Below are 27,767 nucleotides of genomic sequence, written 5' to 3'. Positions count from 1 at the left end.
CAGATCAGAGATTTAATCTACAACATTTACTTCCCTGACTACAAATCCTACCCAGCTGTCTAATCACTGCTTTGTGTACTATGGACAATAATTCCTGCTGTTTCACATATCAAAACAAAATCAAACACTAAATGTATACTAAAAGGGCTTTTCTTCGCAAAAACTGTCTGTTGCCTGTGTACATTTTTCTCTCCAATCACTAAAGTGCTGTTGCTAACGAGGAGTAAAATTACCTATTATTTTCTGCCGAGACTGAAGTGTCAAAAACTGTTATCAACAAACACCCAAAACAAACAAAAACAGAAACTGTTTTACTATAAGTCCCATACTTTCACCCTGTTGTTCCTCTAGACCAGCAGGGAGTTGATATTGTCAGGCAGTTTGTAGCCCTCCTCCCAGAGGATTGTGGGTCCTAATCCGCCAGCTGCATGCCCAAGCATTACCTTATCGACTTTATCAATAACGCATTTGAGGAACGGGCCAAGTTGCACACCCAGGGTTAGGGGTGACTGAAAGCCAATCGGCTGCTCGGCAGTTAGACAATAATTGCTCCACTTCGCACACAAAGAGCCTGGAGGAGAAGGGATGAGATAGAGGGGGGATGGAAATGGAGAATCATTCTACTATTTATCACAGACTTTTAGGAGCATCTAAGGTCATCTGTAGCAACAGAAAAATATCCCTATACTCATGAGAGAAGGAGAGAGATGCAAAAGAGAACACTGAGACCCAAGACAAAGTGGGCAAAGAAAGAAAGCATGATAGAGTAAAAACAAACAGTCCTGTTGCTCTGTAAATCGGAACTAAACAGAGGGAAGTTGACGAATCACTCAGTTCAAACAACCCAGAGCTTCAAACACAACAACCCATAGAAACAATGAGCCTGTAAATCAAAACAATCATAACGAACTCCCCAGAAGGGACAGATTTATCAGATATTGACAAATGAGAATTTATGTGTGTACTTTGTAGATTTTTATAATAATTTAAAATGGTAATGGTTAAGCTGGAGAAATGGGTTTTTCCTTTGCTGTTGGATGCTGTCCATGGCCCTGAATGGGAACACTTTGGTTGCTGTCCATGGTGTCCATGCTGTCCCCGAGCTGACAAGGTACAAATCTGTCGTTCTGACCCTGAACAAGGCAGTTAAACCACTGTTCCTAGGCCGTCATTGAAAATAAGAATTTGTTCTTAACTGACTTGCCTAGTTAAATAAAGGTAAAAAAAGAAATTACATTAAAATATTTAAAAATATGGTGCTGAATGTGTTAATGCAGTGTCCATTTCTGTCCTGTGTTTAATATTGGGTACATGATATGTTGCTGTCCATGGTGCTGAATGTGTTGCTGTGGTGTCCATTTCTGTCCTATGTTTACTATTGGGTACAGGATATGTTGCTGTCCATGATATTAAACTGAATGGGAACGATTTGGTTACTGTATATGGTGCTGAACTAGTTGCTGTGTTACTTAAGTTTGAAGTACTAAATGTCTTTGTGGAAAGAGTACTGAATGAATACAGAGCCTTGTAAAAGTATTCATCCCCTTTGGTGTTTTTTCCTATTTTGCTCCATTACAACTTGAAATTTAAATTCATTTTTATTTTTATTTCATATGTATTCACCCCCTTTGCTATGGAGCCCCTAAATAAGATCTGGTGAAATCAATTACCTTCAGAAGTCACATAATTAGTTAGATTGCACACGTGGACTTTATTTAAGTGTCACATGATCTGTCACATGATCTCAGTATATATACACCTGTTCTGAAAGGCCCCAGAGTCTGCAACACCAGTAAGTAAGGGGCACCACCAAGTAAGTGGCACCATGAAGACCAAGGAGCACTCCAAACAGGTCAGGGACAAAGTTGTGGAGAAGTACAGATCAGGGTTGGGTTATAGAAAAATATCAGAAACTTTGAATATCCCATGTAGCACCATTAAATCCATTATTAAAAAATTGAAAGAATATGGCATCACAACAAACCTGCCAAGAGAGGGCTGCCCACCAAAACTCACGGACCAGGCAAGGAGGGCATTAATCAGAGAGGCAACAAAGAGACCAATGATAACCCTGAAGGAGCTGCAAAGCTCCACAGCGGAGATTGGAGTATCTGTCCATAGAACCACTTTAAGCCGTACACTCCACAGAGTTGGGCTTTACAGAAGAGTGGCCAGAAACAGCTATTGCTTAAAGAAAGAAATAAGAAAACACACCAAAAGGGATGTGGGAGACTCCCCAAACATACTCTCGTCAGATGAGACTTAAATCAAGCTTTGTGGCCATCAAGGAAAACGCAATGTCTGGTGCAAACCCAACACCTCTCATCACCCCGAGAACAACATCCCCACAGTGAAGCATGGTGGTGGCAGCATCATGCTGTGGGGATGTTTGGCATTAGCAGGGACTGGGAAACTGGTCAGAATTGAATGAATGATGGATGTCGCTAAATACAGGGAAATTCTTGAGGGAAACCTGTTTCAGTCTTCCAGAGATTTGAGACTGGGACGGAGGTTCACCTTCCAGCAGGACAATGACCCTAAGCATACTGCTAAAACAACAAAGCATTTAAATGTCTTGGAATGGCCTAGTCAAAGCCCAGACCTCAATCCAATTGAGAATCTGTGGTATGACTTAAAGATTGCTGTACACCAGTGGAAACCCATCCAACTTGAAGGAGCTGGAGAAGTTTTGCCTTGAAGAATGGGCAAAAATCCCAGTGGCCAGATGTGCCAAGCTTATAGAGACATACCCCAAGAGACTTGTAGCTGTAGTTGCTGCAAAAGGCGGCTCTACAAAGTATTGACTTTGGAGGGGAATAGTTACACACACTCCAGTTTACATTTTTTTTTTACTTATTTCTTATTTGTTTAACAATAAAAACATTTTGCATCTTCACAGTGGTAGGCATGTTGTGTAAATCCAATAATACAACCCCCCCCAAAAAATGTATTTTAATCCCAGGTGGTAAGGCAATAAAATAGGAAAAATGTCAAGGGGGTGAATACTTTCGCAAGCCACTGTAGCTGCAGTAATGAGTATTGAATGTTTTCCATGTACAGCTGTGGAGTGAGTCTTCCTGAATATGTTGACACGTACAGTATGTCTTTCACAGCATGAACCACTTCCTCACACGTCATGGTTTGAGTTGAATTGTTGAGCAGCAGGGGTTTTGCTGGTATAGCTAATAAAAGGCAGTTCCTTAGTGGAGTTTCAAGTAGGCTGTCACATTAGTCTCACTTAATAGCTGTCCTCCATTTGATTGACAGACGTAATAGACATACCGATACAGTTTGAGTGATGGTAATTGCTTCCATAGCAAAGCAGCCAGTTGTCAAATTCGATATTCTGCCAAAACAACAACCATTTCTTCCTGGGCCACACAACTTTTTTTTAAACAACTTGTAAAAAAAAATGATCTACTGACAGCCAGTTTGTCTGTTATTTCAGAAACTCAATCTTTTCCATGAAACAGCTGTAGAAAAAGAGGATTACACTCACCTATTTAAATAAATGGCTGATACAGTAGAACTGTACGATGTGAATTAAATATTGTGTCCCCGTGCAGCTACCGTGAAGCTTATCGACTTCTCTCTCTGGCTCTCTCTCTCTCTCTTTCTCTCAAATATAGTTAGATGGTAACAAATCATACAGATGAATAAATTAGGTGTTTTTATCAATGTATGGAACAGTGCCATGAATTGATTTACCGCCTTTGTCACGTTCATGATCCATTGCCTACAAAGTTCCGCTTATAACATCAATGAAATTGGTTTAGAGGAAATTGGTATTTAATTTATGACTCAATAACAAGGGACCTCTATTCATATTGGCTCCATGTGATCTATTGCCTGCTTATGGTAGGTTTTGCTACAATCATATGCATTAGGCCAGGTAAAGCATGAACGCTGTTCTATACATTAGTATGACTGGAAAACATATACAATGTGACAATGATAATAGGATTCTCTCTCAGCTCATGATTTGGTTCATATTTAGACCAAACTCATTCTTCAGCAGACTGCTTCGATAATCATTGACTTATTTTATGATGAACACTAATTGTGTACCTTCCGATTGGCTGGCACACTTATATTCGGTTGATGATGGAACATAAGATCTCCTATCCCCAAGAGACAATCAGGGACTAGTTTGCTCCACTCCTGATGATGCAAACGAACCAGTGTATTCAAACCTGCTAGTCTGAACAACAAGACAATGGAATCAGCTGTCAGCGGTTTCAATTATATGTCTATGGCTGAAACCATTGGGTGGTCTGTATCAAGGAGAGTTTGTGGAAGGAGAGGGATGATGTGGATGGGATAAATGTATAAACTCCCCTGCTGAAAAAAACTGCATAGAACAGCATAAATTTCAAGCTGGTCCGTGTTGGTTGAATGCCAGTCAAGCTGTTGAGACCAGCATGGTCTGGCAGGTCAAGCTGGTCTGAACAGCATGGTCTAGCTGGTTGTGTTTTTGCTAGTGACCAGCCTTCATTCTATTTTTGCTGGTGACCAGCCACTCATTGTGTTTTCTCTGTTTTGGACCAGAGTAAACTTAAACAAATCCAGCAGCAAGTCAGAATTCCTATTGGAATATAGCCAGAGTGAATTTCCACAAGCTGCATTCAAAATGAGTGCCAGGGTTGGAAAGAAAGCAATGAGACTAAGTAAATAATCATAACTGGATCAAGCACTTCAGTAACGGGTACAATAAATTCACCCAACAGATTAGATTTGTTTCGAAAAATGTACAGTATGTTATTTATCTTTGTGTGGAATACGTTAAATTAATTGATTCATTAATTAATCAATGTACATGCAAAACACAGATATTGAAACAAGCAATTCAAAAAAATCTAACTGCAACAGAGCATTCTGAGAAATATGATAATGATGGGTGTGGTTTTGCAAACCAGCAAAATTCACTTAGGATTTGAAGTCTCTCTGTTGCCAGCAACCAGAATTTCCTGCTACACCACTGGATCTGTGGTTAAGAAAAATATTATTAAAAGATCAGAACCAATAGACATTCTGTAATTTGTCCCTATGGGGAACCCTTTTGGTAGACACACATAACCCCTTTGATTTGTCTCTATAGGGGAACCCTCTGGTTCCAGGTAGAACCAATGACAAGTTCTACAGTTATACTTATAGGCAACATTCAGATGTTCTTATGGACAAAAAATTACCTGAAATTTGACAATAAGTTTTTGGCTACTGACTTAAAGTAAAAATGCAGTATTTTTCAGTGAATTAAGGTGTTATAGTTGTAAAATGACATGTTTCTCACTTTACTTTCACTGTACTTTGAAATGTGGGAGGGGCGATATGTAATTTGTAAAAATGTCTGAAAAACATAATTCCACTTTGACATTATGGGCTATTGTGTGTAGGCCAGTGACCTATGCAGGCAAATCCTAGAGGAAATCCTGGTTCAGTCTGCTTTCCAACAGACACTGGGAGACAAATTAACCTTCCAGCAGGACAAAAACATTAAACACAAGGCCAAATATACACTGGAGTTGCTTACCAAGATGATGTTGAATGTTCTTGAGTGGCCTAGTTACAGTTTTGACTTAAATCAGCTTAAAAATATATGGCAAGACTTATAAAACGCTGTCTAGCAATGATCAACAACCAACTTGACAGAGCTTGAAGAATTTTAAAAAGAGTAATGTGCAAAGCTCTTAGAGACTTAGCCAGACAGACTCACAGCTGTAATCAATGCCAATGGTGATTGTAACATTTTTACTTTGTTTTTGTGGTGTATTGTGTAAAAGGGTGTGAAAAATTATTTATGTATTCCCTTTAGAATTCAGGCTGTAATACATCAAAATGTGGAATAATTCAAGCGATATGAATACTTTCTGAAGGTACTTTATATCAGATCACATGCCCAAATATGTTAATGAGCCCCACAGGTACATTTCCCCGACCTACATTTCAAAGCATAGTGATGATTTTACCTAATATACAAAATATTGGGTAGAAAAAAATGACCATTATACTAGATTATCTGCACGTCCCTAAAAGAAACCGACCAGTATAATGTGAAGATACCTTATGTGTACCTTTGTCATTTTTGTACCCCAGGGAACAACACTGTACTTTTTTGAAACATTTTATTTAACTAGGCAAGTCAGTTAAGAACAAATTCTTATTTACAATTACGGCCTACACCGGCCGAACCCGGACGACCTTAACTGCAGTATAGCCTAATTTTGAGAGTGTGCTTGGTAGTAAAGATGTAGTAAAACTGGTTGCGCTGCTAAAACATTAATGCACTTCCACCCAAAAGCTTGCAAATCCCCAAAGCATTTATGCACACTTTACATCAAGTTTCCCTGAGCAGTGCTATTTTTTACATTGGTATTGTCAGATAATCTGACAATTATTGACTTGATTCTGGGCAACATTTAGCAAAGTGCAGAAATGTATTCATGCCATTAAATCTGTGCCAAATCTCTGTCCTTGCCCATACCTGGTGGTGTAGCAAGAAATGTATGTCATTAGCAAACCAAGAGGTTGTAAATTCAGAATCTGATGGGAAGTACAGTCTCCAGTATCCAGCATTACAGCAATAACACCTTAATATCAGCAGTAAAAATGTACTTGTTGTTTACCTTACTTTCACTGCAACCAGTAGCCTGTAATGTACTGTAAAATTACAACAACTTTTTAGCAGTGTAGCATTTCATGGCATAAAAGTAAAACATGGTGGAGAGAGAAAGAACATAATTGTTCTTCACAACCATCACAGCAGTAAAGAACCCTTCCTGATTTGCATTTTTATATCACCCTCACCCCTGACAAAGGATCCATCAATAACTTTTTTGATGTATATGCTGGTCCAGCATGGCCTGGTCAAGATGGTCTGCAAAACCACACCCATCATTGCATATTAGATTTTTTTAATTGTTACCTTCAATATCTATGTTTTTGCATGTACATTGATTGTTTAAATAATCAATAAATTAATTGATCTTATGTTACACAAAGATAAATAACATAAATATCTAAACTAATCTAATCTGTTAATTGGACTAAAATGGTTGTTCCAGTTTAGATGGTTTAGCTAGTCTCATTCTTTCTTCTTTCTAATCCTGGTAGTTTTTCTGAATGCAGATTGTGTGAATTCACTCTAACTGGATTCCAATAGGAATTAAGCATCACTTTGCAAGCCAGCATAATGTGACTTGATGCTAGTTTTGCTTTAGTTTATGCTGGTCACCAGCATCCAGAACACAGTGAAGATTGGTCACCAACAAATACACAACGAAGGCTAGTCACCAGCAAAAAGACAAAGGCGGCAGGTAACCAGCGAAAACACAACAAAGGTTGGTCACCAGCGAATACTAATGATGTTACGTTTGGTATTGGAGCTCTGAGGCATTCATCGAAATCGCTAACAGTTTACTTCTGTTAGCAATTTATGTTATTCTTCAATAACACAAACTCCAAAGCAAATCAGGGGGAGAAAAATAGCTTTATTCAGAGAGGACAAATCAAGATGTTATGCTGGGAGTTTTTCCCCACCGAACAAAGGAAAAGGATGTCATTTATAACCCCGCACCCTAGCCTGGGTTGACCAATCTGAAGTCCTTGCAGTACGACTGGGCCAATGGCCAAAAAAACAGTATCCTGCTCCCAACTCAATGTATACACAATGTAGCACACGTAACACACGTCGCTCTGAGTTCAGGAATGATATTCCACAGATTCTAAACAGATGTTGAACTGAAAACCAACTCCTAATGATTGTTAATCCTAGTCCTCTTGTCCTCTGCGTTGTGTATTTATCTTCCAAATATTCTGATACCTCGAAGCAGTGTGCCGATGCAAATATAATTTTATCAGACGCACGTGATCAATGACGTCCGAAGCTTTGTTTTGTCGAACAACCACCTGATTGGTTTGGTATTGGTTTGGTAGAAGACAAAAAGGCTACTCTACCAACATGGATCAACAGAATGGACCAGCTTGAAATGTATATTGGTCTATTCTGTTTTTATTCAGCAGGGGTGAGTCATACATACTTGATTTTCCTATATGTATTCTTATTGCTTTGCATCAACAAACACTTCACAATAGGGAAATAACATTTTCCTTCATTAGCAGATCTATTACTTTGAGGGTGCTCTATCCAAAGCGAGATGAGAAAACAATGACTTTGAGGACAGAGATGAGGACAGAGAGCAGAGAAATGTTGATGAGTGTATCAGTGAAGAGACAAACAGAAAGATTCCCATGAGTCATTTTACAAGTAGGACGATATATGTTTTCTTTCATCAGAGTACTCAGCAGTGGTGAGGCATGGGTTGGCTTTAATTCTGTATTGTTCGAGCCTGCAAATAATAGATTTGACCCCTTTGTGGTCTCAATAAGAAAGATAATCCCAAAACAAAACAGCCCGATGCTAACTTTGGCATCCGGCGACAATCCACGGTCCGGTTCCACGGAAGTGGGGGGAGCCTCAAGAGGAGCGGGGTCTGCCTCCCGCACCGGAGCACCCTATAGGTTCAGGTTTGCGGCCAGAGTCCGCACCTTTGGGGGGGTACTGTCACGCCCTGACCTTAGAGCCTTTTTTATTCTCTATTTTGTTAGGTCAGGGTGTGACTTCGGTGGGCATATCTAGGTTTCTATTTCTTTGTTGGCCTAGTATGGTTCCCAATCAGAGGCAGCTGTTTATTGTTGTCTCTGATTGGGGATAATACTTAGGCAGCCCTTTTTCCCACCTGTGATTGTGGGATCTTGTTTGTGTGTAGTTGCTTTCTGCACTGCATATGGCTTTATGTTCGTTTTTGTATTTTGTTGTTTTTCCCGGTGTCATTTTTTTATTAAAAGTAAAATGTACGCCTACCACGCTGCTCCTTGGTCCAGTTCTTCAGACAAGTGTAACAGAAGATCTACCGCCAAAGGACCAAGCAGCGTGGCCAGGAGGAGCCGACATCCTGGACATGGGAGGATATCCTGGACGGTAAGGGATCCTGGACGTGGGAAGAGATCCAGGCCGGAAAGCATCGCCTTCCATGGGAGCAGACGGAGGCAGCGAGAGAGGAACGGCGAGGAAAACAGGGATCAAGGAGACGACGGAAGCCCGAGAGGCAGCCTCAAAAAAGCGGAGCAAAGGTGGGAACAAGAACCAACTCCCTGTAATTACGATGAGGAGTTGATCACGGTTCAGATACCATGTTTTCCGGTTCTGCACACCGTGCTTCCAGTGCGCACCCTTAGCCCGGTGTGTTCTGTGCCTGCTTTCAGGAGTTGCCGTGCTAAGGTGAGCATCTGTCCAGGACGGATTGTTCCGGCTCAGTGGTCCTGGTCTCCAGTGCGTCTCCTCGGCCCAGGATATCCTGCGCCAGCTCTACGCACGATATCCCCAGTTCGCCAGCACAACCCAGTGCGGCCTGTGCCAGCTCTCCGCACTTGCCGTACTACAGGGGGTATTCAGCCAGGACGCGTTGTGCCAGCTCTACGCTCCAGACCTCCAGTCCGCCTCCACGGCCCAGTGTATCCTGTGCTGGCTCTACGCACTATGCCTCCAGTGCGCCTTCACAGCCCAGTGCGTCCTGTGCCAGCTCTCCACACTTACCGAGCTAAAGTGGGTATCCAGCCAGGATGCGTTGTGCCAGCTCCACGCACCAGGCCTCCAGTGCGTCTCTCCAGCCCGGTGCGTCCTGTGCCAGTTCCACGCACTCGGCCTCCAGTGGTGATCCATGGCCCGAAGCCTCCAGTGGTGAGCCATGGCCCGAAGCCTCCAGTGGTGATCCATGGCCCGAAGCCTCCAGTGGTGATCCATGGCCCGAAGCCTCCAGTGGTGATCCATGACCCGAAGCCTCCAGTGGTGATCCATGGCCCGAAGCCTCCAGTGGTGATCCATGGCCCGAAGCCTCCAGTGGTGATCCATGGCCCGAAGCCTCCAGTGATGATCCATGGCCCGAAGCCTGCAGTGATGATCCATGGCCCGAAGCCTCCAGTGGTGATCCATGGCTCGACGCCTCCAGTGATGATCCATGGCCCGAAGCCTCCAGTGATGATCCATGGCCCGAAGCCTCCAGTGATGATCTATGGCACGAAGCCTCCAGTGATGATCCATGGCCCGACGGGCTGCTGTCCAGAGCCTCCAGCGACGGTCTGCAGTCCAGAGCATCCAGCGACGGTCTGCAGTCCAGAGCCTCCAGCAACGGTCGGCAGTCCAGAGCCTCCAGCGACGGTCGGCAGTCCAGAACCTCCAGCGACAGTCGGTAGTTCAGAGCCTCCAGTGGGGGTTCTCAGTCCAGAGCCTCCGGCGATGATCCACGGTCCGGAGTCCCCGGCAATGATCTACGGTCCGGTGCCTCCGGCAACGATCCACGTTCCGGAGCCTCCGGCGACAATCCACGGTCCGGTTCCACGGAAGTGGGGGGAGCCTCAAGCGGAGTGGGGTCTGCCTCCCGCACCGGGGCACCCTATAGGTTCAGGTTTGCGGCCATAGTCCGCACCTTTGGGGGGGTACTGTCACGCCCTGACCTTAGAGCCTTTTTTATTCTCTATTTTGTTAGGTCAGGGTGTGACTTCGGTGGGCATATCTAGGTTTCTATTTCTTTGTTGGCCTAGTATGGTTCACAATCAGAGGCAGCTGTTTATCGTTGTCTCTGATTGGGTATCATAGTTAGGCAGCCCTTTTTCCCACCTGTGATTGTGGGATCTTGTTTGTGTGTAGTTGTTTTCTGCACTGCATATGGCTTTACGTTTGTTTTTGTATTCTGTTGTTTTTCCCGGTGTCATTTTTTATTAAAAGTAAAATGTACGCCTACCACGCTGCACCTTGGTCCAGTTCTTCAGACGAGCATAACAGGCATTCTGTTACATCCAGCCTTGCCCACTGAGAGAGACTGTGTGGTCAGTGTCAAGAAAACACACATTGAAACCTTGTGCTCTGTTTACATTCTGTCCTCTACTGATGAAGTCATGCTTAAGCATACGAAAATATGAAGGTTTGTCTAGTGTGTTCTCTGGTGCATCCTACAGTGTCCAGGCAGGCAGGCGTGGGTGTACTTCGAACCGAAGGCCATACGGTCAGACTGATAATCTTCTCTGTCTCTCTCTCTCTCTGTGTGTGTGTGTGTCAAGATTATTGTCCGCCTCTCAGACAACCACATTATGCTGCTGTCATGGGGAAGAAAGTAAGGGAGAAAACATGGTTGTTTGAAATAAAACACACAGTCAAGATTTAACTATTGTACAATCTTGGGCTGGGGTGTGACACTATTTGTTGAAAACATTCTAGGAGGCAATTCAATTCTGTGAGGGTTTACAATTTAACCATATCGTTCACATCTTTCTCCTTGACTGAAAAAGGAAGTACTGTAAGAGGATGGCTCCCTTTTCACTTTATACTCCCCAATATCCATCAGCCAGCAGGGAATTTGCATCGTCACTGTCTGGGGTACATTATCCTCTGTCTGAGTGGTAGGCGTTGAATCTAACCCAATAACATCTTAATTTCAGCCGAACCTTCCTAATTACTGCTTCCGCTAGCATTTTCAACGCAGCGACTTTATGATGACACTACAGAAGAGACAAATGACTTGTGGTACTGCACTGACCCCTGTTGGCACCCTATTCCCTATATAGTGCACTAATTTTGACTAGAGCCCTATAGGTTCTGCTCAAAAGTAGTGTAATATAAAGTGACTAGGGTGTAATTTGTGATGTATCAACTGTCTCTTTGTTGTTTAGAGCAATTCATCTGAGAAACTTCAGAGAGTAGTGAACACGCTTTCAGCTCGAAGACGAGGACAACAGAGAGAGAGAGAGAGAGAGAGAGAGAGAGAGAGAGAGAGAGAGAGAGAGAGAGAGAGAGAGGGTAGATAAAGAGAGAGAGAGAGAGAGGGGTAGATAAAGAGAGAGAGAGAGGGTAGATAAAGGGGTAGATAAAGAGAGAGAGAAAGAGAGAGAGAGAGGGGGTAGATAAAGAGAGAGAGAGAAAGACAGGGCAGATAAAGAGGGGGGGTGGGTAGGGAAAGACTGTGGCGGAAGTGCTGACTCAGACTTTTGATCATACCACTGCTCTGAGAGAGAGAGAACACCTGAGAGACTGACACACTGGCAGAGAAACACAACGCTCAGATTCAGATGAGTGAGTCTCTGCATGTATTACTGTAATGCAAAACACACACCTCCACTAGAGCAGTATCAAAATGGCTCTCACATCATTCAACAATTAATTGACGTACCCTCAAATTTGAGATGAATTTTAATTGACTTACACAGTGTGTATGGCAATTCAATTGCTTTTAATTAACATTAAATCGATGAGCATGTTGGTGGATGTCTTATATGTAATCTTTATACAATTCAGAGTCTCTTTAGTACTTCTTAAAGTCTCATCCCTTTCACTTAACAATCTAAAGTAACGAGTCACGACCCACATGCTAATATTTACAGACCCACTAATATATATCTAATATAAGAATTGCCATTTAGCAGACGCTAATATCCAAAGCAACTTACATCAGTGAGTTCATATATTTTTGTGTGGGATATTTTTCTCTGGGTGTTATTGCCACTGACATTGGGGGTCATAGCTAAAAGAGCAGCACTAGGAAGGCATACACAGGCATGGTATTGGCAGAAAATTCATCTTTCATCTGTTTATTTGGACACACAACTCATCACTTCCTTTCCTATCATAGGGCTCACTTATTCAGAGGGTGAAGGGATAATAAAGAGAGCTTATGAAAGACAAACACACTTGCGTCTAACGCACGCATGCACACACACACACGCAGGCAAGCACACAAAGATAAAGTAGATGCGTACTACAACTTTAGTTTAACTATGTCATTTCTTAGCTGGAAGGACAACAGGATTCCTACTAGGTAAGACAACAATCAACTAAAGGACAACATATTGTCGATGTGAAATGGCCCTAGCACCTAATGAGCAATCAGCCACAGTTCAACATCCCTGCTTAATTGCACTTTTCATTTGTTTGAGCAACAGGTTCAGAGATAAGTGCGTGTTTTGTGAGACCCAAATTGTATTAGTCTGCTGGCACAAATGGGGTGTCCACTGAGACATCTATCAAAGTAGCAAACATCTCTCTTGATGGATCTATGGCCTCTGAGTATGATAATTTGTCAAGCTGGGGTTTCAGCTGCTGTTCTTGGCCCACCTGCCAGTCTGTGTTAACTCATCTGTCTGTAGACTCTCTGCACAACAACCTATCCATGTTCTAGTGGATCTCTTAGTGGATCTCTGTGGGATCCAATTCTGAGTGGATTTCTGTGGGATCCAATTCTGAGTGGATTTCTGTGGGATCTCTGAATAGAACATTGACTGGATGTACATTACATTTTAGTCATTTAGCAAACACTCTTATCCAGTGCAACTTACAATAGTGAATGCATACATTTCCATACTGGTCCATGGTGGGAATCGAACCCACAACCCTGGCGTTGCAAACACCATGCTCTACCAACTGAGCCACACGGGACCACATGTATGTATGGATCTCAAACTGAATCACCTTGTGGATCTCAGAGTGGATCCCTGGTATATTTGTTGGATCTATGTGTGATCATTTGACATTAAATTTTTGTCTATCATGTTTCCCTATAACACCTCTCCATCGCGTGTTTCCTCATTTACTCCAGCATCCAGCTAATTGTGTTTTGACTGATTTGAACGTTGACTTTGTCGGATCCATGAGCGGTCAATTGGAGAAGTAGTTGTTTTAATTATGTTGACTAACTTATGTATAATCAGGGTAATGATCCTTATGGATTATACAGTGGTTGATCACAGGTAATTACAACCTGATGTGTTTTGTGTTATAATTGACTTTGTAAACAAACAATCTAGAGCTTCAAATAGATTTAAAACTATTGTGATAATCTCATGGACTGTCATGTCCTTACACCCAAACCTGTGTCCATGAAATTAAGAGGGATTATATAGCACTATTCCAGTCCCTTCTCCATTATTTAGTGTAAAAAACACAAACTTGACGGTTACATTACGTTAGTGTGACAGGTTGGTTAGGCGGGCGGTCAGGTTGGTAGGTAGGAGTGTCTTTCTGTGGCTTTAGACACAGAGTGACAGTGAGCTGGATTTACTTAGTGGATTTACAGTACCTTCTGCCTGTCTCAAGTCTGGCTCATCTTTTGGTCTTAACCCTGGATAAGAGATACTGGCGTGCACTGACCTGGTCTAAAGTAACCATAACCCCTAGTCATTCATCTACTGCCCTCCACTGACTGGGTCTACAGAGCCTTAACCCCCGATCACACAGCTACTGCCCTCTACTGATCTTCTCTAGCCTGTGGAAGACAATCTACAAGTGACAACTTTGACCCTGATCATAGTGATGGCAGAGACCCACTCTGAGTGGTCTACTGGACATACGGGATTAAAGCCTTCAGAAATGAGAGTATATCTCAACACACAGGACCAACAAGCCTTGTAAACACATATTCACAATCTATTAACCTGTTAGGGTATAGGGGGCAGTATTGAGACTTTTTGAAAAAAGATGTGCCCATTTTTAAATGCCTCCTACACCTACCCAGTAACTACAATATGCATATACTTATTATATATGGATAGAAAACACCCTAAAGTTTCAAAAACTGTTTGAATGGTGTCTGTGAGTATAACAGAACTCATTTGGCAGGCAAAACCCTGAGACAGATTCTGACAGGAAGTGGATACCTGATGTGTTGAATTGACTTTGAGCCTATGCCATTGAAAAACAAAGGGGGTGAGGTAAATTCTGGCACTTCCTATTGCTTCCACAAGATGTCCCCAGCCTTTACAAAGTGTTTTGAGTGTTCTACAGTGAGATCTGACCGAATAAGAGCCATGGAACGTGATGGTCCATCATTCACCCTGGCGCGCGATTTGATGGTGGGTACTCTCATTCCGAAACGTTTTAAAAGAAAACCCAATGGTCCGCCTTGAATTTTATTCATGTTCTGGTTAAAAAAGGCCCTAATGATTTATGCGATACAACGTTTGACATGTTTGAACGAACGGAAATATATTTTTTCCGTTCTTGAAGTGAAGTGAAGTCCGGCTGGCTTAGATCATGCGCTACAACACGGAGGTTTTTCGACATAAATGATGAGCTTTTTTGAACAAAACTACATTCGTTATGGACCTGGGACTCTTTGGAAGTGACATCTGATGAAGAGAATCAAAGGTAATGGATTATTTATATAGTATTTTCGATTTTAGATTCCTCCAACATGGCGGTTAGTCTGTATCGCTATGCGTATTTTTCTGGCGCAGTGCTCAGATTATTGCAAAGTGTGATTTCCCAGTAAGGTTAATTTAAAATCTGACAAGTCCATTGCGTTCAAGAGATGTAAATCTATAATTCTTTGAATGACAATATAATATTTTAGCAATGTTTTCTAATATTAATTAATTATTTTGTCGTCATGACTTGACTGCCGGTATTGGAGGGAAACGATTTCCTGAACATCAACGCCATAGTAAAACACTGTTTTTAGATATAAATATGAACTTGATAGAACTAAAAATGCATGCATTGTCTAACAAAATGTCCTAGGAGTGTCATCTGATGGAGATTGTAAAAGGTTAGTGCATAATTTTAGCTGATTGTATGGTTTTGGTAAAGCCTGTCTTTGAATCGACAATGCATTGCACACCGCTATTGTCAATGTACTCTCCTAACATAACCTAACTTTATGCTTTCCCCGTAAAACCTTTTTGAAATCGGTAAACGTGGTTAGATTAAGAAGATGTTTATCTTTCAAAGGCTGTAAGTTAGTTGTATGTTTGAGAAATTTGAATTTGTACATTTATTTGGTTTCAAATTTGCCGCTCTTGAAATGCACCTGCTGTTGATAGGGTGCGCCACAGGTGGCACGCTAACGTCCCAGGTAGCCTCAAGAAGTTTTAACAACCCTGCTAACAACAAATGTTTCCATACCTTAAGAGGAAGTTCCCTTAAGAGTCTTATTAGGTTATTACCTAACGTTTCGTAGAAATGTTCCGGTGATGTGCAAAGACTGTTTCCAAAAGACCATTCCCTTAATATCAAACAGAATTTACTCAGAACTTGGTTACTTTGTTTACAAAATAATGTTCAAGACACGTTTCCTGTGTCCAGTTTACCAAGGTTTTGGAGAATATTCCATACAATTTCTACCAAACATACACAGAACATGGTAGCCAGAATATTTCACAGAATATAAAATATTCATGTTCTAGACATGTTACATGGGAAAGTTGCAAGAACATTCCTGTGTATCAGTTGTCAGGAATTCGCCTGAGATGCTGACCAAACCGGACATGCGCATGCGCCTGCATGCGCCTGCGTGCGCAATCGCACGCATGTTGATTTTGTACCCCCACACCAGATACGATCAGGACAAGCAGGTTGAAATATACCACGTGGGTATATGCTCCTAAACACCAATGAGGAGATGGCACGTGGGTATATGCTGTTGAACAAGTTGAGGAGACTAAATTACTTGGCGTTACCTTAGATTGTAAACATATAGATTCAATGGTTTTAAAGTTGGGGAGAGGTATGTCCGTAATAAAGAGATGCTCTGCTTTTTTGATGCCACACTCCAAAAAGCAAGTTCAGCAGGCTCTAGTTTTGTCTAATCTTGATTATTGTCCAGTCGTGTGATCCAGTGCTGAAAGGAAAGACCTAGTTATGCTACAGCTGGCTCAGAACAGAGAGGCATGTTTTATTTCTTAATTGTAATCAGAGGGCTGACATAAATATTATGCATGTCAGTCTCTCTTGGCAAAGAGTTGAGGAGAGACTGACTGCATCATTTCTTCTTTTTAAAAGAAACATTAATGTGTTGAAAATCCCAAATTGCTTGCCTAGTCAACTTACACACAGCTTACAGCAACTTACACACTCTATTTGAGCACCTGGACATGCAGACGCTCGCTGAGGTGCTCTAGCAGTGTGGGTTCAACGATTGAATAACATATATGTGTACATTTATTTTGCCAAACTCGCGCATGTGAACGAGCGGTGTGGTCAGCATGTGATGGTCCCAAAAAATATTGTTTCATTACACAACACCCGTCATTACTCTTGCTGAGCCAATCGACGCCCTGATTGGTGAACCACTGATCCATTCACAACTCTTTGTTGGCAAGGTTAGCGACACTCTCACAAACAGTGCTTTTCACATACAATCAGAGATGGGCAGTTTTTCTGCTGCATGTATTTGAAATATATATTTGAATTACTTTTGAGTATTTTGTCATTTGAATTACACTGGAATGAACTACATTCCAATGTATTTTGTATTTTCTAAATAAAAAATACACACAAAAAACTAGATGACTACTTTTTGGATGAGGGTCTGACCGAGTCTGGATTCTTTGTGAAGGGTGATGATTTTATGTGGAAGCAAAATGACTCAAATAACCCATTGAGCTGTTCAAACGATTACCTTACTAGAATTGTTTTATAAAAAAATTACTTTACCGTGTTCTTTGCAGTTCACAAAAATGGTTATTTGCGCTTTTAGGGGAGGGTGTTCATTAGAATATTTTGGGGCGTGGTTTACCCACAGCTCTTTTCCTGCAACCGTTAGTGAGAGTGTTATTGGATATAAAGAATAACTTTATCGAACAAAACAACCATTTATTATGTAGCTGGGACCCTTGGGATTGCAAACAGAGGCAGATCTTCAAAGGTAAGTGATTTATTTTATTGCTATTGCTGACTTTTGTGATGCCTCTGCTTACTTGGAAAATGTTTGTAATGCTTTTGTACGCGGAGCGCTGTCCTCAGATAATTGCATGGTATGCTTTCGCCCTAAAGCCTTTTTGAAATCTGTCAAAGTGGCTGGATTAACAAGAAGTTAAGCTTTGAAACAATGTAAGACACTTGTATTTTCATGAATGTTTAATATTACGATTTTGTATTTTGAATTTGGCGCGCTCTGATTTCACCGGATTATCTATCATAATTTACGAGAAATTGTGCAATTTACAATTGGTGATGGTTAAAGAAATGTGGGCTTTTTCCCCAAAAAGTTACAGATCCAGTTGCGGTGTGTTCAGACGAATCTGTTAAGGTGGTTTTCAGAGCTCTATGTAATTTCTGTGATTTTCTGAACTCACACACACACACCCAGTCAATGGGGAGTCTCACAGTGTGAGGCTTACAGACACACAGAGCTTGCAATAGTTACCTGCGTTTGAACTATCAAAGAACCGTCAGACCTAGAGGTCTGAAACTTTAAAAACAGATTCTAGAGATTAAGTCCATAGTGCACAGTGAGTTATGTGGCTCTCGAAGGTTCTCAGGCCGAGAAACAGCCTCATACATTTGCAATGACTTCAATTCATTTTGACCAATTTGACCGAAAATGACAACATTTAGAAAAGTCCCAGAGTCACAAGACTAGGTGCATTGAAACCACCTAGGCTCATAGAGACGGACCCTAATGTTTCTGTCCGATAGCTCATTCAAGGACCCTGTAGCAACCCAAAAAAGTTGATTTTCAGCACTAATTAAGGTCGCTGCTCGGGCTCCGAATGACCAATCGAGCCGAAACTCGGGATTCGGGGTCGCCTTAGCTAGACCTACACATAATGTTGGAACTGGATCCACACCTAGAACGTAACTACGTGTTTTACGTTTTTATTATGTTTAACTTCTTACATCTAGACGTTCCGCTAGCGGAACACCGCTCCAATATCCAATGATAGGGCGTGGTGCGAAATAAAAACTCCTCGAAAATGGAAGTTTTCGGATTTTTCAAACATATGACTATTTTACACCATTTTAAAGACAAGACTCTCCTTTATCTAACCACACTGTCCGATTTCAAAAAGGCTTTACAACGAAAGCAAAACATTAGATTATGTCAGGAGAGTACCCAGCCAGAAATAATCAGACACCCATTTTTCAAGCTAGCATATAATGTCACAAAAACCAAAACCACAGCTAAATGCAGCACTAACCTTTGATGATCTTCATCAGATGACACTCCTAGGACATTATGTTATACAATACATGCATGTTTTGTTCAATCAAGTTCATATTTATATCAAAAAAATGCTTTTTACATTAGCATGTGACGTTCAGAACTAGCATTCCCACCGCAAACTTCCGGTGAATTTACTAAATTACTCACGATAAACGTTCACAAAAAACATAACAATTATTTTAAGAATTATAGATACAGAACTCCTGCTTGCAATCGCGGTGTCCGATTTTAAAATAGCTTTTCGGTGAAAGCACATTTTGCAATATTCTGAGTAGATAGCCCAGCCATCACAGGCTAGCTATTTTGACACCCACCAAGTTTGGTACTCACCAAACTCAGATTTACTATAAGAAAAATTGGATTACCTTTGCTGTTCTTCGTCAGAATGCACTCCCAGGACTTCTACTTCAACAACAAATGTTGGTTTGGTTCCAAATAATCCATAGTTATATCCAAATAGTGGCATTTTGTTCGTGCGTTCAAGACACTATCCAAAGGGTAACGAAGGTTGACAGCGCATGCGCATATCGTGACAAAAAATTTCAAAATATTCCATTACTGTACTTCGAAACATGTCAAACACTGTTTAAAATCAATTTGTATGCGATTTTTCTTGTAAAATAGCGATAATATTCCGACCGGGAGTCGTTGTTTTCGTTCAAAGACTGAAAATGTAAAATGGACTCTTCACTTACACGCGCACACCCGTCTCATTGTTCTCAGATCGACCACTATCCAAATGCGCCACTATCAAAAATGCTATAACTTCAATTTCTCAAACATATGAATATTTTACACCATTTTAAAGACAAGACTCTTGTTAATCTAACCACATTGTCCGATTTCAAAAAGACTTTACAGCCAAAGCAAAACTTTAGATTACGTCAGGAGAGTACCCAGCCAAAAATAATCACACAGCCATTTTCAAAGCAAGCATAAATGTCACAAAAACCAAAACCACAGCTAAATGCAGCACTAACCTTTTATGATCTTCATCAGATGACACACCTAGGACATTATGTTATACAATACATGCATGTTTTGTTCAATGAAGTTCATATTTATATCAAAAAACTGCTTTTTACATTAGCATGTGATGTTCAGAACTAGCATTCCCACCGAACACTTCCGGTGAATTTACTAAATTACTCACGATAAAACGTTCACAACAAATATAACAATTATTTTAAGAATTATAGATACAGAACTCCTTTATGCAATCGCGGTGTCAGATTTTAAAATAGCTTTTCGGCGAAAGCACATTTTGCAATATTCTGAGTACATAGCCTGGCCAACATGGCTAGCTAATTTGACACCCACCAAGTTTGGCCCTCACCAAACTCAGATTTACTATAAGAAAAATTTGATTACCTTTGCTCTTCATCATCAGAATGCACTCCCATGACTTCTACTTCAACAAGAAATGTTGTTTTGGTTCCAAATAATTCAGTTATTTTCAAATACCTCCGTTTTGTTTGTGCGTTCAGGTCACAATCCGAAGGGTGATGCGCAAGCGCATTTCGTGACCAAAAATGTCTAAATATTCCATTACCGTACTTAGAAGCATGTCAAACGCTGTTTAAAATAAATTTTTATGCTATTTTTCTCGTAAAATAGCGATAATATTCCAACCGGGCGACGTTGTATTCATTCAAAGGCTGAAAGAAAAAATGGAGTCGTCTCGTGGACGCGCATCTCCAGTGTCACTGTTCCTTGCCTGACCACTCACAAAAACTCCTGCTGTTTTTCGCCCAGAGACTGCAGACACCCCATAACACTTTCTGGCGCCTTCTGAGAGCCAATGGAAGCCTTAGAAAATGTCACGTTACAGCACAGATGCTGTATTTTCGATAGAGATGCCACAGAAGGAGAACAAATTGTCAGAAAGGGCACTTCCTGTATGGAATGTTCTCAGGTTTTGGCCTGCCATATGAGTTCTGTTATACTCACAGACACCATTCAAACAGTTTTAGAAACCTTAGTGTTTTCTATCCAAATCTACTAATTATATGCAAAAATACTGCCCCCTATCCCAAACAGGTTTTAAAGTCCCACTTCTCTCTCATTGCACCAAATTCTTACCTTCTATGACTCCCTATGATAAAACATGACAAACAGACCTTGTAGGTTGTTTCAGGGCTTAACTTCTTGAGGCTACCTGGGACGTTAGCGTGCCCCCCGTGGCGCACCCTATCAACAGCAGGTGCATTTCAAGAGCGGCAAATTTGAAACCAAATAAATGTACAAATTCAAATTTCTCAAACATACAACTAACTTACAGCCTTTGAAAGATAAACATCTTCTTAATCTAACCACGTTTACCGATTTCAAAAAGGTTTTACGGGGAAAGCATAAAGTTAGGTTATGTTAGGAGAGTACATTGACAATAGCGGTGTGCAATGCATTGTCGATTCAAAGACAGGCTTCACCAAAACCATACAATCAGCTAAAATTATGCACTAACCTTTTACAATCTCCATCAGATGACACTCCTAGGACATTATGTTAGACAATGCATGCATTTTTAGTTCTATCAAGTTCATATTTATATCTAAAAACAGTGTTTTACTATGGCGTTGATGTTCAGGAAATCGTTTCCCTCCAATACCGGCAGTCAAGTCATGACAACAAAATAATTAATTAATATTAGAAAACATTGGTAAAATATTATATTGTCATTCAAAGAATTATAGATTTACATCTCTTGAACGCAATGGACTTGCCAGATTTAAAATTAACCTTACTGGGAAATCACACTTTGCAATAATCTGAGCACTGCGCCAGAAAAATATGCATCGCGATACAGACTAACCGCCATGTTGGAGGAATCTAAAATCGAAAATACTATATAAATAATCCATTACCTTTGATTCTCTTCATCAGATGTCACTTCCAAAGAGTCCCAGGTCCATAACGAATGTAGTTTTGTTCAAAAAAGCTCATCATTTATGTCGAAAAACCTCCGTGTTGTAGCGCATGATCTAAGCCAGCCGGACTTCACTTCACTTCAAGAACGGAAAAAATATATTTCCGTTCGTTCAAACATGTCAAACGTTGTATCGCATAAATCATTAGGGCCTTTTTTAACCAGAACATGAATAAAATTCAAGGCGGACCATTGGGTTTTCTTTTAAAACGTTTCGGAATGAGAGTACCCACCATCAAATCGCACGCCAGGTGTCTAATGGACCATCACGTTCCATGGCTCTTATTCGGTCAGATCTCACTGTAGAACACTCAAAACACTTTGTAAAGGCTGGGGACATCTTGTGGAAGCAATAGGAAGTGCCAGAATATTCCTCACCCCCTTTGTTTTTCAATGGCATAGGCTCAAAGTCAATTCAACACATCAGGTATCCACTTCCTGTCAGAATCTGTCTCAGGGTTTTGCCTGCCAAATTAGTTCTGTTATACTCACAGACACCATTCAAACAGTTTTAGAAACTTTAGGGTGTTTTCTATCCATATATAATAAGTATATGCATATTGTAGTTACTGGGTAGGTGTAGGAGGCAGTTAAAAATGGGCACATATTTTTTCAAAAAATTCTCAATACTGCCCCCTATACCCTAACAGGTTAACATAGTAATATATATATAATTTGGTCATTTTATATGCCATTTGGACATGGTTCACTGACTTTTGGGTTTGGAAGCCGACTTCCTATGATCATATATGGCAAATGGACATAACATCCTGATTTGGTATTTTCAGTACTTATGTATGGCATTTGGACATTTCTTATGTCATTTGGACATGGTTCACTGATTTTTGACTTCCTTTGATCATATATTGCAAATGGACAAAACATAGACCTTATGGGCACACTCAATACAATAAGACAAATATATGTTCATGCAGATGTTATATATGTTTAATTTACCAAAATAAATATATATATTTTAAACAGCCCAGAAAGCACTATTTTAGAGGGGGTTGTATTTTTGACAATTGTTTTTCATTTCCAAAATTTGACCCTTGGGTCTCGACTTTGTGTCCATTTGCAATATGAAAATCTACAGTGGAGCGCATTCACCATCTTTGGGATTTTTGTTGTATGACATTTGCCATATGCCACTTGCCATAAGGTTTGGATGAACTGACGTCCATTTGATTGGTATTTGTGATTGTGTGTATGTTTCCTCCAATGCCAATATGTTGCCATTCATTTTTGTCCATTTCATGGGGGATTTTCCTTACATGTTCCTGTTCACCCAGCTCATTTTCACTACCTCCGATTTGCTTTCGAAGGGACGGCTTGCAAATTCATAGTTCTTCCCTTCGGCCTCTCCTTGGCACTCTGCACTTTTGCAAAGTGCATGAACACTGTCCTGGCACCTCTCACGTCCCGAGGTTTGTTGATCCGCAATTACCTGGACAATTTTGTACCCTGACCAGGACCCAGGTCCTCTCAGAGACATGCTCCAGATCCACATCGTAGGGCTGGGCATTACTATAAATGACAAGAAGAGTCATCTGATGCCCACCCAGAGGATGGCAGAACTGGACTCAGTCCTCATGAGAGCACGTCTGCCCATCAGAAGGGTTCAGGCGATCTTATCTTGCCTCGACCACTTTCGACAGGGGCGGGTGGTATCCGCCCTGACCTGCCAACGCCTGTTGGGCTTGCTGACAGCAGACTCAACAGCAAGCCCTGATTCCCCTGGGCCTCCTCCATCTCCGGCCTCTTCAGTGCTGGTTCAACTACCACCGGCTGCACCCGAATTGCCACCGCCACCTGCGGGTGACCTTACAGTGCAACAGGGCATTGTTGTGGTGGCGCTGTTGATCCTTTCTCTCAGGTGGGGTGGAGATTCTGAGGACGTGCCGCCGGGAGCTGGTCATCACAGACGCCTCCCAGATTGGCAGTGGGGGTGTGACCAAGGGCAGGTCGGCCAGTGGCTATAGGCTACCCCCTTGGAGTGGCAGGCACATCAATACACTGGAGTTCTGAGCTGTACTGCTGGCTCTGCGGTCTTTCCTTCCACATCTGTAGGGAAGACATGTCCTGGTGAGAACGGACAATACCACAGTGGTGGCTTACATCAACCATCAGGGTGGCCTAAGGTCCCACCGCCTCAATCTTATAGCACGGGAGATCCTTCTCTGGGCCCAGGGACGTCTAGCATCTCTACGCGCAGCACATGTACGTGGCATCCTGAATGTAGCAGCGGATATGCTAGCAAGGGAGGACCCACCACCTTGGGACTGGAGCCTACATCCCCAGGTCATACAGCCCATGTGGGACAAGTTTGGGAGGGTGCAGGTGGACCTGTTTGCCTCCCTGGTCAATGCACACTGCCCCCTGTGGTACTCATGTTGGCTCCACAAGGGCCTCTGGGCTTGGATGCACTGGCTCAGGATTGGCCAGGGCTGGAGCTTTACATTCACCCCTCTTTTTCCCTTGATCCAGGCCGTGCTGGACAGGACCAGGATGGCGGAGCATCGTCTGCTGCTGGTGGCCCCATACCGGCCTAGATGACCCTGGTTCAGCCTTCTCCTGTACCTGTTGTCTGGGACACCTTGGATACTGCCCCTGAGACCCAACCTGACAGGGGGAACTCTATGGCGTCCTAGATCGCACCACCTCAGTCTGTGGGCTTGGCTGCTGAACGGCACCAATGGTCCATGTTAGGACTACAGGAGGGCGTGATGAACACCATGCAGAGCGCAAGGGCACCGGCTACAACCGCGGCATACCAGTTGCGCCGGCGGTTGTTCTGCTCTTGGTGCACTGATTTTGAGGTTGTGCCCAAGTCATGCGGGGTGCAGTATGTCCTCCAATTCCTACAGTCTCGCTTGGATGAGGGCTTGGCAGCCTCTACACTGAGAGGGTATTTGGCTGCTATATCTGCCTGCCATGTGCGGTGGATGGACAGGCGGTGGGGTGCTATCCCTTGTTCTCCAGGTTTAGCCAGCTAGGACCTGCTCAATGGTGAGCTGGGATCTGGATGTGGTCTTGGCAGGTTTGGCAAAGCTGCCTTTCGAACTGTTGGAGTCCGCCTTCCTGTTGTACGCAGAACGAGGAAGAGCTCGGTTTTGTTTGGAAAGTGTTTTGTTTAAAGGTATATTAGAAAGTTCTTGGTAGCTACCTCGATTCTTATGTTGGATCCCGCGACGCAGTTGGCATCAGTTGCTGGGACTGCTTGTATCTTTCCAGTGACCCTGCTGACCAAGGACGGGTCTGAGGAGATTTTTGGCATCGCAGCTAGCCTAGTTGCTAGCTAGCTGGACATCAAGCTAGCGTGGTGTTCTTGAATGAAGCCTGCGATGCGGTTAGCCATTGTGGCTGAGACAGCGGATTGTCCCCCGTTTGTGGCTGTCTAGATCCCTGCTGTTTGTTGTTTTCAATATTCCCCATGACCTGTCTGGAACTGTGAGTAGAAACAGCTTAACATACGTTGCTAGCTACCATGACAAAGACCAAAACCGGCGGGAGTACCATTGAGGACAGTGCAAGTGGTGTATCTCTATCACACATGAAGGGTCTTTTAAACAAACAAAAAGAGGCCTATAAGTAGTCGTTACAACAACAAGAAAATTGTTTCAAGTGTTTTGTCCAAATACTCGTGGATTCTACTAATAAAAGAATGGACAACCTGACCAGAGAGGTCCAGGACCTGAAGAACAGTTTGCAGTTCTCCCAGGGTCAACTCAACGAGTTGAAACAGGAGAATGGCAAGATGACAGCATTCTGTAAGTCATTGAGAGAGGACATCAGTTCTATGTGTGAATCCATGACAGATAAATCGAGGGACAATCAAGGCGAAACAACATGGTTGTGGATGGAATTGCAGAATTTCCACATGAGACCTGGATGGAGTCTGAGGACAAAGTGAGGGAAATGATATCTGAGAAATTGAAGATGGACCATAGGAAGATTAAGGTGGAGCGCGCCCACAGGATTGGAAAACCCACCACCGGCCCAAGTGATAAGCCCAGGCCGAAAGTGGTCAATTTCCTGGGGTTGAAAGACAAGGTAGCTGTTCTGGAAAGAGCCAAGAACGTATATCTTCCTCAACGAGGACTATCCTGAAGCTGTGCGCCAGAAGAGGAAAGCACTGATCCCAGCCATGAAAGCTGCCAGAGCGCGTGAGGACATTGTGTACATCCGCTACGACAGACTCATTGTCCACCCTCCCTCTCAGAAGCCTGGAAGGAACGAGAAAGCCAAGCCTATGGGTTCGTAGCCTCAACCCCGCAGCACAAACACACACACCAATATATTAATGGACTGCTAAATGTATATTTTTTTCTCTTGCTTTGTCTGCTCTTTTCAATATTATGTCTATCTCTGATAAGCTACCCAGGAAAGGGCTGAAAATATCCCATATTAATATATGTAGCCTTAGAAATAAGATTCATGAAATCAATAACTTGCGAACATCAGATAACATTCATATATTAGCCATTTCTGAGACTCACTTAGGTAATTAATTTGATAATACACCAGTAGCAATACAAGGATATAACATTTATAGAGGAGACAGAAATGCTTATGGGGAGGAGTTGCTCTATATATTCAGAGCCATATCCCTGTAATGCTTAGAGAAGATCTTATGTCAAGTGTTATTGAAGTGTTGTGGTTGCAGGTTCACTTGGCACATCTAAAGCCTTTTCTTTTGGGGTGTTGCTATAGGCCACCAAGTGCTAACAGTCAGTATCTAAATAATATATGTGAAATGCTTGATAGTGTAAGTGATTTAAACAGAGAGGTCTACTTTCTGAATATTGACTGGTTTTCATCAAGCTGCACGCTCAAGAGGAAGCTTCTTACTGTATCTAGTGCCTGTAATCTGGTTCATATTATTAATCAACCTACCAGAGTGTTTACAAACACTACAGGAACAAGATCATCCACATGTATCGATCACAATTTTACTAATGCTGTAGGACTTTGTTCTAAAGCTATATCCGTACCCATTGGATGCAGTGATCACAATATAGCGGTTATATCCAGGAAAGCCAAAGTTCCAACAGCTGGGCCTAAAATAGTGTATAAGAGATCATACAAAAGATTTTCCTGTCACTCTTTAATTTGATGATGTTAAAAACATTTGTTGGTCTGATGTGATTAATGAGGAGCATCCAGACAATGCACTTGATGAATTTATGAAATAGCTTCTTCCAATTATTCTTAAACAAGCACCTGTTGAGAAACTGACTGTTAGAACTGCTCCATGGATTGATGAGGAATTGAAAAACTGTATGGTTGAAAGAGATTGGGAAAAAGGAGTGGCTAATAAGTCTGACTGTACATCTGACTGGCTTACTTACTGCAAATTGAGAAATTATGTGACTGAACTCAACAACTAAAAAATAATACATTTTATTATGAAGCCAAGGTCAATGATATAAATATTGATGGAAAAAAACTTTCGAGTACTTTAAATGAAATTATGGGCAGAAAGACAAATTAAATTCCATCTTTCATTGAATCGGATGGCTTATTCATCACAAAACCATTTGATGTTGCCAATTATTTTAATGATTATTTAATTGGCAAAGTGGGCAAACTTGGCAGGCAATGCCCACGATAAACAGGGAGTAATTATATTCATGCATAAAAAAAACAAATAATGAAAGAAAAGCAGTGCACGTTTGAATTTTGTAAACTTAGTGTGGGAGAGGTGGAAAGATTATTGTTAAAAAGCAATAATGACGAACCTCCTGGCATTGACAACTTAGATGGAAAGCTACAGAGGGTGGTGGCTGACTATAGCCACTCCTATCTGTCATATTTTCAATCTGAGCCTAGAGGAAAGTCTTTGTCCTCAGGCC

The 27,767-nt window shown here is 41.9% G+C and overlaps 1 non-coding gene across 1 annotated transcript; it reads right to left on the bottom strand.

The window, feature by feature from the left end:
- Positions 1 to 13,407: 13,407 nt before the first annotated feature.
- Positions 13,408 to 13,481, bottom strand: trnaa-ugc (transfer RNA alanine (anticodon UGC)). The gene has a single exon. It is a non-coding gene; the product is annotated as a tRNA-Ala (tRNA).
- Positions 13,482 to 27,767: the final 14,286 nt, after the last annotated feature.

The sequence above is a fragment of the Salmo trutta genome, chromosome 12, assembly GCF_901001165.1.
Source record: "Salmo trutta chromosome 12, fSalTru1.1, whole genome shotgun sequence".
In the NCBI taxonomy this organism is placed as follows: Eukaryota; Metazoa; Chordata; class Actinopteri; order Salmoniformes; family Salmonidae; genus Salmo; species Salmo trutta.
Note: the sequence above shows the minus strand (reverse complement) of the source record. Positions and strands in the feature narration are given on the sequence as shown.